This window comes from Nicotiana attenuata, chromosome 6 (genome assembly GCF_001879085.1).
Source record: "Nicotiana attenuata strain UT chromosome 6, NIATTr2, whole genome shotgun sequence".
In the NCBI taxonomy this organism is placed as follows: Eukaryota; Viridiplantae; Streptophyta; class Magnoliopsida; order Solanales; family Solanaceae; genus Nicotiana; species Nicotiana attenuata.
Genome location: NC_031994.1, coordinates 72,075,934 through 72,091,071, shown reverse-complemented (window position 1 = coordinate 72,091,071; position 15,138 = coordinate 72,075,934).

Genomic DNA, 15,138 nt, shown 5'->3' with positions numbered 1-15,138 from the left:
TTCCAGATCTTGAGACCATGAGTTATCGCGTCCAACTCCAAATCATGTAAGGGGTAATTCTTCTTGTGGGGCTTCAACTGACGTGAAGCATATACAATAACTCACCCCTCCTGCATCAATACACAACCCAAGCCAACGTGCGAAGTGTCGCAATACACAGTATACACCCTTGAACCGGAAGGCAACACTAACACCAGTGCTGTAGTCAAAGCAGCCTTGAGCTTCTAAAAGCTCGCCTCGCAATCATCGGACCATCTGAGCGGAGCACCCTTCTAGGTCAACCTAGTCAAAGGTGCTGCAATAGACGAGAAGCCTTCCACGAACCGACGATAATAACCCGCTAACCCCAAGAAACTCTTGATCTCGGTCGCTGTGATAGGACGAGGCCAACTCTGGACTGCCTCAAACTTCCTAGGATCCACCTTAATACCTTCACCTGATACAACATGCCCCAAGAAAGCCACATAATCGAACAAGAACTCGCACTTGGAGAACTTATCATATAGTTTCTGTTCCCGCAAGGTCTGAAGCACTAACCTCAAATGCTGCTCGTGGTCCCTTATACTACTACGCGTGTAAATCAAAATGTTATCAATGAAGACAATGACAAGAAGTTCGATATACCATCTGAACACCCGATTCATTAAATCCATAAACGCAGCTGGGGCGTTAGTCAAGCCGAGGACATAACTATAAACTCATAGTGCCTATACCTGGTCCGGAAAGTTGTCTTCAGAACGTCCGAAGCATGAATCTTCATCTGATGATGCCCAGATCTCAAGCCGATGTTAGAGAACACCTTGGCAACCTACAACTTGTCAAACAAGCTGAAGAAGATACTTACTGGGTATTCAAATGAACCCCTTCTCAAGCAACTCTTGAAGCTTCTCCTTTAACTCTCTCGGTTCCATGGTTTGCCATGCGATAAGGCTAAGTAGAAATAGGCTGGGTGCCTGGCTCCAAATCAATGACGAAATCAATATCCCGATCCGGCGGCATACCTGGTAGATCAACAGGAAATACATCGAAAAACTCCCGAACCACCGGCACTAAATCTAACGTGGGAGTCTGTGCAGTATTATCCCGAACAAAGGCCAAATAGGCCAAACAACCTTTCTCGACCATATGTCGAGCCTTCAAGAAAGAAACAACCCGGCTGGAAGTACCAACAAACGAATCCCTCCACTCTAATATAGGCAACTAAGGCATCACCATGATAATAGTCTTCGCATAGCAATCAAGAATGGTATGGTACGGAGACAACCGGTCCATGCCTAGGATAACCTCCAAATCAACCATATCGGGCAATAGAAGATCCGCTCTGGTCTCATAACCATAGAAAGTCACCACATAGGACCAGTAGACCCGATTCACAATAATAGAATCACCCACTAGTGTGGACACATATACGGGAACACCCAAAGACTCGCGAGACACATCCAGATAAAGAGAAAATAGAGAAGAAACATAGGAATAAGTAGACCTTAGATCAAAAATAGTACTTGTGATCACTACATCAGAGGCGACTGCCTTTGGCCTGGCGGGGAAAGCATAGAATCTAGCTAGAGCGCCACCTGGCTGGCCTTCACATTTAGGGCGACCTCTACCCACCTGCCCTCTGCCTTTGGCCGGCCAGTGTGGTAGCTGGTGCAGTAATCATGGGCCGATGGTCCTACTGCTCGGCTTTGCCTAGAAGTCTGGGACAAAACCTCTTCACGTAGACAAACTCCCTGCACTCAAAACAACCCCTCGGAGTAGTGGACTGCTGACCTGAAGTCTGACCCTGGTGATCTGAATACCCACTGGAGGAACCCTAAATAGTTGGCGGACGGTACGTACTCTCTGGGATATCACTAAAGTAGGGTCGTGCTGGAGCACTCCGAGCAGGCATTGATGCTGACTGCATAGTCCTGCTAGGCTAGCCCCTAAAGAATTGACCTCTGCCCCCAGGTGGGGCACAACTGAATCCACCAAACTGTCAGGGCCGCTTGTCCCTCAGCGCAAACTCTCTGCTGCGGTTTCAAATACGCTCGATCCTCCGAGCTATATCCACAACCTGATTTATGGGAGTCTGCCACCATCTGTGGGCCTTGCCCTTAAGCTGAAAGGTGGTAAAGTCCACCCCGTTAGAATCCAATATCCCTATGTTACGTAGCCTATCTTTTCACTGGTCAATGAAATCTTGGGGGTCCTCTGGCTCTTCACCCCAAAGTAGGGGGACGATGCCTAGTCTATCTATCAAGCCGCTTATGATGATTAATGGTTGCGACTGATACGAACCATGGCACGGTCGTTGCAACTGGTTGGGCCTCGCCGCGGGTAGTGCACCCGGGGTCTAATAAAAGACAACAACGTGCCCTGAGCCTGAGCGCTGGGGGTCTGTTCTCCCCCTCCCGCCTGAGATGTGCTTGGGTCCGCTGAAAATAAATCAGCCTGCATCATAGAGTCCATGAACCGCAGCATACGACCCATGACCTCCTGAAATCTTGCTGCAGTCCTGAAATCTGCTGGGGCTGGCTCAGCTACAGGTGCCTCATCCTGCTCCTTAATAATAGGATCCTACACTGGATCCGCTGGTGGTACAATGGGAGCAACTCTAGAACGCCCTCGTCCTATGACAGGGGCTGGAGCTCTCCCCCAGCCTCTACCTTGGCCTCTAGTAACGGGGAGGATAACTCCACTACCGCCTAGTACATCTACCGCGTGCGTTCTCACCATCCGCGAGAGATCAATACAAACATACTTAGCATAATATCAACTGCACCATAAGAGATAAAGAAAGAGAGGTTTCCTAACACCCTGTAGCCTCTCGGAGATAAGTATGGACGTTTCTGTACCAATCCGCAAGACTCTACTAGGCCTGCTCATAACTCGTGAGACCTATGTGAACCTAAATCTCTGATACTAAGTTGTCACGTCCCAAAACCCTTAATAGGCCGCAATGGCACCTAACGCCTCCATTATGCAAGCCCACAATTAAACCTACAATTTAGTTATCCCCTTTTAACTTTTAAAATAAAGTTTCCTTTTAAAAAAGATGAAATAAGTAAGATCTCATGCAACCGTACATACTCTTTTCTCAAAAAAAATAAATACCGGCGTGAGAAATACATCAACCATAGTGATAGTAATGATAAGTACAACAATACATAAATCCTAGAAGCCTCCAAAACCCGGTACCACAAGTGCATGAGCAATCTAGAGAATATGCAAAACTAATACAACAACTTTCTGAAAGGTAATAGACAGAAATAATAAACAAGGTAGAGGGAGACTCCGGTGCTGCAGATCTAAACAACGCAAGCAGCTCACCACTAAGTCTCCATAGAAGTGCGGCTACATGCCCGTGTGACCACTGGTAGTACCTGTTTCAATACTTGCACATTCAATATAGAAGTGTAGCGTGAGTACGAAAAATAACGTGTACCCAGTAAGTATCTAGTCTAACCTCGAAGAAGTAGCGACGAGGGGTCGACTTGACACTTACTAGTGGTCAAACAGTAATAGAAATACACAAAGTAGATATGGTGAATGTACAACAAGTAGCAACAAAACAAATAAAAGTAATTACAGTAATTCTACACATGAGTCTATATCAAATCACTAAACATGTCATAGCTGGCCTTGAAGGCGCTAACTCAGCTGTTACCAAACCAAACCCAGTGTCAAGTATTAAGCACGAAGCTACCGAGGCGAACAACCCGATCCCATAGGAATATTGGTACTCACTACTGCCGAGGCGAACGACCCAATCCCATAAGAATATTGTTACCATACCGTCGAGGCGAACGACCCGATCCCATAAGAGTAATTTAATTCACTATCGAGGTGAACGACTCGATCCCATAAGAGTAGAGAAATTTACCTTGTTCGCAGAAGTACATGTGAGTCGAGAAGACATGGATCCATAGTTCATCAAATATTTTCCAATTTTCCCAAAGTAAGAGGCTAAATCAGTATCTTTATTCTAATTCTCAATCTCAGTCATAATCAAGGAAATAAATACACAGGATAGATACAAATATCACAATTAAGGTATGATGTAAGTCTAAGTCTACCCGAGCATAATATGAATATAGCTACGTATGGACTCTCGTCACTTCGTGCATACATATCTCCCCACAACAAGTAGCACACAACAATTAATACACCTAAGCGGATAAATTCCCTCTTTACAAGGTTAGGCAAGAGACTTACCTCGCTTCCAAGTCCTCAATTCGGCTCTTTAACCTCACTAGAACTTCTCAAAGGACGTCGAGAACTCTGAAACTTGTGATGCTTTATGAAAATCATCTCTAAAGAGCTCTCAAAACCGGCCTACCTAAGTGAAAATGAAAGAAAATAAGCCAAATCCCGTATTAAAAATCAAATCTGCCTAGGCCCGCTCTTCTATGCGATTGCAGAAAAAGCCATGCGATCGCGAAGGCCATCTCCTCCTAGCTGCCCAGTTACTCATCGCGTTCGCATCCTTGTGGTCATGTTCGCGATGCTCAGCTTACCCAACCCTTCGCGTTTGCGTTGAACCACTCGCGTTCGCGAAGGCCTTCTGCCTCACAACCATCCTCCCTCCCAGCCTTCTTCACGTTCACGCTCAAGCGTACGCGCTCACAAAGGAGGACCAGGTCATTCTCCGCATTCGCGAGAGCCTCTTCGCATTCGCGAAGAGGAAAATTGGGGACCCTTCAACAATCTTCTTCACGATCGTGGGAAAACCATCTCGATCGCGAAGCATACTAGCACACTAGCACACTAGCATTTTCAGCCAAGTTCAAACATGCTCCGGGTGGTCAAAAACACACTCGAGCCCCCCGGGTCCCCGTCCAAATGCACCAACAAGTCCATAGATACATTGAGAACTTACTCGAAGCCTCAGAACACATAAAACAACACCGGAATGTTTGATCGCACCTCAAAACCTCATTAATCAACTTTTGAGCTTCAAACTCATTTCAACCAATTTCGAACGCGTCGAAACATACTTAGACAACTCAGAATGACGCCAAATTTTACGCACAAGTCATAAATTACCATACGAACCTATTCCCAGGCTCGGACTCCCAAACAATCCTCGATTAAACCATAGTATACTTCAAACTAAATTTAAAGAACTTAAAAACCTTCAATGCGCCAACTTTAAACATTAAGCGCCGAAATGTACCCGGGTCACTCAAAACTCGATCTGAAGACACACCCAGGTTCAAAATCATCATACGAACCTATTGGAACCATCAAATCCCGGTTCTTAGGTCGTATACTAAATTTTTTTACCCAATTCAAACTTGGCCATCTTAGGCCACTATTAAGGAATAAAGTGTTTCGATTTCATCCGGAACCCTTCCAAACCCGAACCAACTATTCATGCAAGTCATAAAAAAGTAAAAACACATACGAAAAGTCTTAATTAGGGGAACGGGGATTTAAAAAGAAAAATGACCGATGGGATCGTTACACAATGATTAGAATTTACTTAGATCTTTAAGAAAAATTTAGCGAGTAAATTTCCTTAAACCCCCTTAACATTTGGGAAATTATATCCTTTCCAGCTTTGAATGGGGACGAGAACCCCCTAGAGCCTTCATTTTCTGATAAGCTAGAGAATATAATTAGGAGTAAAATCCACTTAAACTCTTAACCATTGATGATTTGAAAATAATACCTCCTACATCTTTTATATCAGACAGATAATAAGCTTTTTTTTCTAATATGCTTTAAATAACTAATTATTTTTCTATATTGTGATTTCCAGTTGAGACTTGGGAAACAATTGAGTTGTTGTAGATTTTTGAGGTGACACTTGCAATGTAAGGTACCTTTTCACCTAAATAAACATAAGTATAAGTTGAAGCCAAGTATTTGCTTTTGTTGTTGTAAATTTGTAAAATTAGCTTGTGTTGTTAGACAATGTTAAGCATGAAATAGTGCGTGAATGTGTATTAGAGAAGGAGGTTTCAAGACTAATTAATATTGTTGACACCAATTTTTTCCTATACATTTTCAATATGCAAAATACATTCAAAATAGCTTATATATGCATATATAGGTATGTCCAAATGTTTTATTATTTTTTTTCAAAATGTTTAAAGGTTTAAATTGATTTATTTCCCTTTTTCATCCATAAAATCCCAATAATTATGTCCAAAATTATTATTTTTGATGATTCATTTATTGGATCTTTATATTTATGCCAAAATATGGCTAAGGTAATTTTTGCATTTTTTTACAATTTGATTTAGTATTTTTTTAAAGCTAATTGCATATAATTGCAATATTAGCCTTTTTAAGATTTAATTGTGTTTTATATTCATAAAATTAAGCCCTATATTTTAAAATTGTTATTTACATGCTGTATCAATTTTAGTTCTTTCAATTTATTCTCAGAAATTTATTTACTATTTTTTTTATTCAAAAAGGGGAAAATTGGCTATTTAAATAACAGCCTATTTGTGTTTAAATTTTAGCCTAAAATTAACCCCAAATCAGACCCAATTTCCCCGGCCCAATTTCAATTAAACCCGACCCCAACCCAATTTAAACCAACCCAAATCCGGATTCCCCACCTACCCTTTTAATCCAGGCCGTTGATAATTCAGATCAACGACCACTGTTCACCATTCCTAAAATAAACCTAAACGACCCCTTACCCTAATGCATTTTCCACCAAACGCCACCCTTGAATCCCTCTTCTTTCAATTCTCTCTGCAGCCTCACATAAACCTTAGCCGTCGCCACCCAATTCCACCCTAATCCACCTCAACCCCCACCTAATCCATGGTCTCCCATGGCGTTTTGAAACGTGTACTCGTCTCCTATGTCTACTGGCTACATATTTTCATGACTCCATGGACAAATCTCGAAGAGATCTGGTGCAGTCCTTGCTCGACTTCGATCTCTGGTCTTTCTCCGGCCATCCATGGCTGTTCAAGTTAGATCCTTGACTTTTCCGGCTAGATCGGTATCTTTTAAAGCCTTTCTCACTTTCTCTGGGTTCTTTGAAACCCTAACTCTAAGAGCTGTTCAATTTTTCTTTCAGATCTATCAAAGATCTATGCTTATTACGAACTTCTTAAGAGCTTCTCGAAGGTTCTTCGATTTTTCTTTCAAAATGACTCTCCATTTTTTTAACGATTAGGGTTCCCTAAGCTTTTCTCCGATTTTCAGTGTGTTTTTATGATTTTTACTATGTTTGTCCATGTTTTCTGCTACTTGGTTCATCATGCTAAAAGCCCTAAGTGTTTTGGCTCTACCTGGGCTTCTGAAACTCTCTTGGATTATTTTATACGCAGGTTTGGTTCGATTAAGTTCTTTGCGGTTGAATATTTTTGTCTTGTTTGACTTATCTGATTCTGAGTTCTTACCATCTTTTAAACCCGACTATTGTTGAAACCCTAATTTCTTAAAAGGTTTTCCTCACTTGTTACTGTGAGACCTTTACTCATTTCTGACTCTCTTACCTGTTGCTATGTTCTTCTTCACTTATGATTCTATGTGACTGCTTGACCTACTTGACCACCGTACTTTGAATAGGTCTCTTTTACTACTGAACCCTAGCTTACCCCTACTGCTAGTATGTTTGTGTTGCTTCTTTTTGTCGACATGTTTGACCCTGCATGCCTGATCATTCCTTGCTATTTATAGGCTGAGGTGCAGAATCATGATCCTTTCTTGATTGATTCTGACCCCCTCAATGTTGCGACTGATTGCAAAAGGTTTTCTTATGAACCCTAATTTTATTCGTTTGTTTAAATTGATTGATTCCCTTCCTTTAATTACTATGATGTTTTACCTTGAATCTTTTCCCAAAATTAAGCATATTTTTGTACTTAGACTCAGTCATGTACTTCATACTTTTACTGCCCCCTTATATGGCAATAATCAATCTGTCCCCAAACTGATTTCTTTCCTTATTTAAACCTGTTAGTATCCGTTAAGCAGTGATTCCTTAATTAAAGGGAATCACTTGTGTTAGTTGATTCTGATTGTGATTATTTTCATGTTTGTGTTGAAACTTTACTTATTACCTTATTCTTCACTCGTTTTCAAAACTATATATACCCTACCCTATCTTCTTTTAAACAGACGGATAATTTTAAGTTCAGAACACACACTTACATTAAAAAAAACTCCTCCTTTCTTTACTACTACTTGTGCTATTGCTTTGTCTAGCTAGCTGAAAGCCAAGGCTAGACTGTGGAATCTTTCTTGCTTTACCTTTCTGCACTTTGCTTCTCTACTGGTATATCCTAGTTAATTTTTTTAAGTCTCAACAACAACATGCTTCTTTAAGTTGCTTCAGTTTCTCATTCTTGTCTACCTCTGCTTATGTTTCTGCAGTCTACTTACACTACAAGAATGCTGTGATATGTTCCCTTCCCCTTTTAAATTAATGCTTCCCTATATGTGTACTCTGTCAGTCACTTGCCGTGTACTTGCTACCTTATGAATCCAAACCCCTATATCCCCTATATGTGTTTGTGTTCCTTTGGATGGTTTGTGGCCATGCCAGCATCAGCTATTGCTGTGCATGACCAAACCAGACCCCTGCTGGGGTCATGCAATGTATCCCCACAATCCCTTGCCCCTTTGAATGACTACTGATTCTGTGTAGTTTGAGTTTCACTACTACAACTATTTTCAAATCACCCTTACCACATACTATTTCCAACCTAGTTTTAATGAATCCCTTTCAAACTATGTTCTGCACTTCCACTATACTCTTAGAATCTACGTTCTGCCCCTCTTGTGTGAGACTTTCCTTGGGACCCTTGAGCTCCCTCTAATCTTGGACACATAAGGGCTGGCCCTTCCACATTGCACTCATTCTGTTTGGTTATGCAAATCTAGGTGTGAGCACTGCCCGGGATCCCTCGAGGTCCTTAGGAAACTCTGACACACCCAGTTATGAGAAAAGCTTTGAAACATTGGCATTGAAGTGATTAATTACATAACTCAGACAGGAAGTCAAGATCAGGCTTCCTATGGTTGTAGCTTCTTGCTTTCTTTCATTTCTTTTTTTGTAATTCAGTCACACGGTTTGTAATAACTTGTAAACATTATGGGGTTGGCTAGTAAAAAAGGCTGGGAAATATGCATGTTTTAGCTATTAAAAGGGTAGATAACATGCCTATAGGATCTATTTTGCTTCAAATATGGTCTGTTAGATAACATGCCTATAGGATCTGTTCTTGTTTAAAATAAATTCGACATGCTTCACTTTCACACAATTAGAAATCATATCTATAGGATATAAATGGCTTTAATAATAGATGACATGCCTATAGGGTTAAAAATCAGCTTTACAATTAGATATCATGCCTATAGGATAGAAAGTAACTGAAGCTCAATTTTCGTTACAGCATGTATCCAAACTCGTTTCCCTTAGAAATCATGCCTATATGTCCAAAGTCAGTTTTTTAGATACCATGCCTATAGGATCTAAATAGCTATAATCGAAATCATGCCTATAGAACGTAAAAATAGTTTAGTTGGAGAAGCCGTCTAGTTCATGTCGAATTGGATTAGTTAATTAATCTGCCGCTACTTTAATAAGTTTCTCAAACACTGCCTTAATACCGTTAGAAAACATGTCTATAGGATCTCAAGTTGTTTGCTTAAAATTAATCACTGCTCTACTGCATTCCTAATCCATATAGATATCATGCTCATAGGCTATCATTATTACGCCTAGGCAAGCCTCAGGTAATAATAAACATTGGAACCGCATCTGTTTCATTATCAACTGCTACAACCAACAGGCAGGCCTAATTCGGACTTTTTATCTGAGTTATATAACGAACCTGGTTCTGACTCAAATTCCCTGCTTTAGGATTTTTAAAATTCAGACCTTAACTGTGTTTAAGTCGTGCTATTTATATGCATTATGTGCGGAGGTTTCTATGAGCCTTCTAATTGCTTACATGCTTTCCCTTTAAATGCATTCCTATGTGTTTTTTTATGTCGCCTTAGTCTTTTTACCTTTAAACCTAAAAGTCAGCCTAAAATCCTCCCTCTTGTAGGAATAGTAGTCCTAAAATTCCTCCGGGATGATAGAAATGGACGGGTAATAGCGCGCAATAGAGGTCGAGACCAATCCGCGCTTTAATACCTTCACGGGGTGGGAAGGGTAGATATGGATATGATGACCGATGCGCTAATACCACGTGTAGCCCCTCTTTTGAGGAGTGATTACCGGGTATTGTTTTGACATGATCCATATTACAAACAAACCTAGGACCTCTTTACATTCATCAGCATGCTTAGATTATAACTCTTTTTCGAAACCTCATTTTTTTTAACAAACACTTGTGTATTAGATTTAAAAATCCCCTTATTATTTGAGCCTTATTTGATTACTTGCTAATTGCACAAATTCACAAAAACTATCTGGCCAGGAACTACACTAGTGGATCCTGAGGGGTGTCTAACACCTTCCCATTGGGATAATTTCAAGCCCTTATCCTATCTCTGGTTATCTAACATAGTTGTAGTTGAGTCCTGTAGGTGCCCTAACGCACCTTAAAAAATCCTTAGGTGGCGACTCTTCAAAATTGCAAAACCCCTTTCCCAAAAGGAAGGAGTCTCAACCAAATGTCATAAACTCGATTTCGCGAGAAAAAGGGGGCGTGACAACATGGCGACTCTGCTGGGGACTTTTAGGCTTTTACCATTTCAGATTATTCTTGTGAATTTGTACCTCTCCCTATGTGCAATTATCTGTTTAATTCCTTTAAGCGTTTAATTTCTTCTTTAAAAAACAAAACTGACATATCTTCCTTGTTTTCTTTCCTTTATTGCTTTAAATTATGAAACTGCTGTATTTATCGCTTTCTTAAAGTGCAAATACATGTCAACATGCTTTAATTATTGCATAATCATGCTCAACATCATACTCCACTCGTGCCAAAACAAATACTATAGCAACACTTATAATGAGTGGTTGCGCTCTTCCTATATCATTACCCCCCTAAATTCGGAAAGGCATATTTGCGGTAAAACTAGTCGATCAGCAGTGTAGTCGACAGTTCCGAGCCTTCCCCCTTGAGTTGTCCGCTCAAGGGTACCAGTCTAAAACCCCATAGAAACCTCACTCTGTTCAAATTGTGCATGCATCATGGTCAAACCTAGCCGGATCAGTTATGTTGTCCACATAATGATCCTTTAAGATAGCGTTGTCCAAAAGTCCATTGGGTTTCCCTAAACCCAAAACGGACGTCGTCACGTTCTGTGCATTTATTTGGAGAACTAGATGCTTCATGCTAATCATTGATATTAAATAGTCGAGTCCGGCGGGGGAAGGGTCTAACCTTATTTGCCTTGCAGAAATATGAGGCACGAAGTCCCCAAATTCGGCATGGTCACCAACATCCACCCAAGATTGCTAAGCCGGTGGAAAGATTTACACTCTAGTGATCAAAGTCTCGTCTGAAAATATCTGGGAAATCTACCATCCCTTTTGAGGTCCAACCTAACAACATGATCATAGAAGCTGCCACATTGTTTTGGGATTGTGAAAGGGCCGTATTACGCTTTGGGGGCATTGAGATGACACCTTTGCTGGAGGAGATAGGAGGACTGGCCGGTCTTGTATGGGAAACTCCGGGCTTGCTAATGCCTGAGAATCGCAAAGGTAGGGGCTTCCTTAGAATGATGGGTTTGAAGAAGAATTCAGAATTAACATGCTTGAAGGAATCATACATCCCTTTTGACTACTTGTATGAAAGGTACAGCCACAACAAGTCTTACCTACTCTGGCGAGTTTGCCATCACATCCTTGGGACACGTCCATCGCAGGGTTTTCGTCTTCATATTTTGCTTCTTGGGTCTGATCTTATTTCCGATGAAGAAAGGTAGAATTCATACTAGGCTGGCTATGGTAACCAAAACCCTAATGGAGGGGATTGGTGGGCAAGCATTCAGCATTGTACCCATGATTATTGCAGACATACACCGAGCCTTAGAGAAGTGTCAACGAGGAGCGAAATACTTCGAAAGCTGCAATCTGTTACTTCAACTTTGGCTCATAGAGCGTCTCCAAAAGGGCTAGCGACAAGAAATTCAGCGTAGGGACTGGGATGATCACATCGCTTTCCACCATCCAAAGCAAATGAATTACATCCCCGACATGTTCGCTCAGCCTGAGGATGCTAAAGGATGGGTTGAGCTATTTGATAATCTGACCGAAGAACAGGTTTAATGGATGTTCGAATGGTTTCCGACAGAGGAGTTCATCGCCCGATCCAGAGATGCACCTTTCCCGGTACTAATTGGTCTCAGGGGAACCTACCCTTACGTCCCTCTGCGAGTTATGAGGCAAGCTGGTAGGAAGAAAGTCATACCCAGGGTCGACAAGATGAGTCACTTTCGAGCCGACTTCTAAGGCGATGATAGTCCCTACAAGTGCCAAGCCCAACATATGTGGCATAGCAAGATCGTAATGGGAAGAGACACCATAGAGCCAGACAGATATCACGCCGATTGTACTCCATTCTATTCAGGTTGGTTGGAAGACAATCACGATGGTTTGGGCCAGCCAAGGTTTGTTCGAGGCCACAGGATTATAGACGAAAAGTCCGAGGCGCAAGTCAAGTACAACCAGTTGCGCAAAAGGATCTGTGAGTGCGAAAGTGAACATCGCGAGATACAAGAGTCCAACCAAAAGCTGATCGAGGAATGGAAAGACATGGCTACCGCTGGGATACTTGGAGCGAGGCATAGTGGAACTGGAAAGAAAGTTTCTCAAAAGGGTTGAAGATTGTCAAGAGGCTAAAGGAACTGAAGGTGGATATCTAGCTAGAGCATACCTGTTGCTAGGACTTCGCAAGTTGGGGAAGCTGTTCGACGGAGCCAAGGATGCCGAATCTGGGGAAGGTCCTTCTGGGACCAAGTAGATATGAGTTTATCTTTTTCGCTTTAAAATGTAACAAGGCCAATGGCCATTAGTAACTTTTATTTCCTGTTTATTTAATGTCAATTTGGGATTCGTCTTATCTTTATGAATGAAATGAGGCATTTAGTATTCCAAGTTCTCCAAATCAACTTGTCGCTAGGCCCACCTCGGGCACAACGAGGTTCCTAAATTAGGACACGCTTTACATTCCTGCACTACGTGTTTAAATATTGCAATACCTTTTATTATCCTCACTAACTTGGTTACCTTTTTTGTTTTATTTTTATTTTGTTATTCCCCTCCCAAAAGGTTAGTTCGTGAACTCTGGCAACATCATCTTATTCCACGAGATCCAGGGGCCTTCCACCCACTCCTCCTCTTAGTCCTGTTAAGAACAAGAACAAAAGCAAGATGGATGATTTGAACAACATCAGAAAAGAGAACACAACAGCAGAGGCCACTGATGGCCATGGTATTTGGGTTCCCAACGAAAATGTGTCACAACTTGAGCAGAAATTGTTGAAGTTTCAGGAAGAGCTCGATCAGGTTCGGAATCTGGCCAACCTATCCTTCTCCCTCAGCACCCCATACACTAACTTCCCCAATGTTCAAAACCTCACACCTCCTAAAAAACAACCGAATCACCCCACTGCTCCAACAAAGAACCAATGCAACACTTGCCATACTCCAAACAACATTCCACTACTCATCCCAGAGCCTCAAAACTCCGCAAATGACCATTTCCACGCCCACGCACTAGGCCACCACAACAATCCCATCTACGTGGAGACCATGCCACTCTCCACCTAACCTATATCTTGCACACATGAGTCTGATGAAAAGGATCTACTCATTAGAAACTTGGCTGAGGAACTTAAGAAATTAACCAACCGAATTCAGGGCGTCAAGGGAAGCAAAGGGATTGAAGGGTTGAACTATGAAGACCTCTGTATACAACCGGATGTCGAACTACCGGAGGGGTACAGACCTCCTAAGTTCGAGATGTATGATGGTACAAGTGATCCAAGGGTCCATCTGAGAACATACTACGACAAGCTAGGTCGGAGTAGGAAAGGATGAAAGGCTCCGCATGAAGCTGTTCATGAGGAGTCTGAAAGGAGATGCGCTATCTTGGTACATCAGCCAAGATCCCAAGAAGTGGTCGAGCTGGGTAGGTATGGCATCTGATTTTATGGACAGGTTCAGGTTTAACACAGAGAACGCGCCAGACGTGTTCTATATCTAGAATCTAAAGAAGAAGCCCATGGAGACATTTCGCGAGTATGCTACTCGCTGGAGGTCCGAAGCTGCTAAGGTTAGACCCGCCTTAGAAGAAGAACAAATGAACAAGTTCTTTGTCCGGGCTCAAGACCCGCAATACTACGAACGATTGATGGTGATTGAGAACCATGAGTTTTCCGACATTATCAAACTGGGGGAACGAATTAAAGAAGGTATTAAGAGCCGTATGGTTACAAACTTTGAGGCCTTGCAAGATACAAATAAGGCCTTGCAGTCTGGTGGTGTGTCTAAGAAGAAGGACGTAGGGGCCGTGATGGTTGCACAAAGGACCAAGTCTCCCCTCAAATACCAAACTTACCCAATACCTCCACTCACATATCAGCCAGCCCCAAATTACCAAGCACCCTCTTACCAAACTCCCCCACCAACTTATCAGTCATCTCCACCCCCTACATATCAACCTACCTCACCCAGATACTCCTAACCCGCTCATGTCTACCAAACTCACAATGCCTAACCATCTCATTATCAATCACCCCCCGCACGCCAAAAGTTTCCTAGGCCCCGACCTAATTTTGATCGAAGGCCTCCAAAATAATATATAGCCATCGCCGAGCCCATTGACCAGCTATATGAGAGGCTCAAAGCCGCTGGTTATGTCACCCCCGTCCCTGCTACAACCCCTGAGAATCCTTCTCAGTGGGTTAAGCCAAACAAGTCTTGTGCATACCACTCCGGCATGAAAGGACACACCATCGATGAATGCCACTCTTTAAAAGACAAGATACAGTCTCTGATTGATAACAAAGTCATTGTAGCAAAGGAAGCCGCTCCGAACGTTCGCAATAACCCTCTACCGGACCATAAGGGTGGGGGTATTTACATGATTGAAGTAGAGGATGATTGGGATCCCGAAGGATCCATCGGGTTGATCGCAGAAGGCGATGACCCAAAGAAACCATCAGTTACTCTCAGTCTGATTACAGTCTAGATCCAACCATCTGAGGATACCG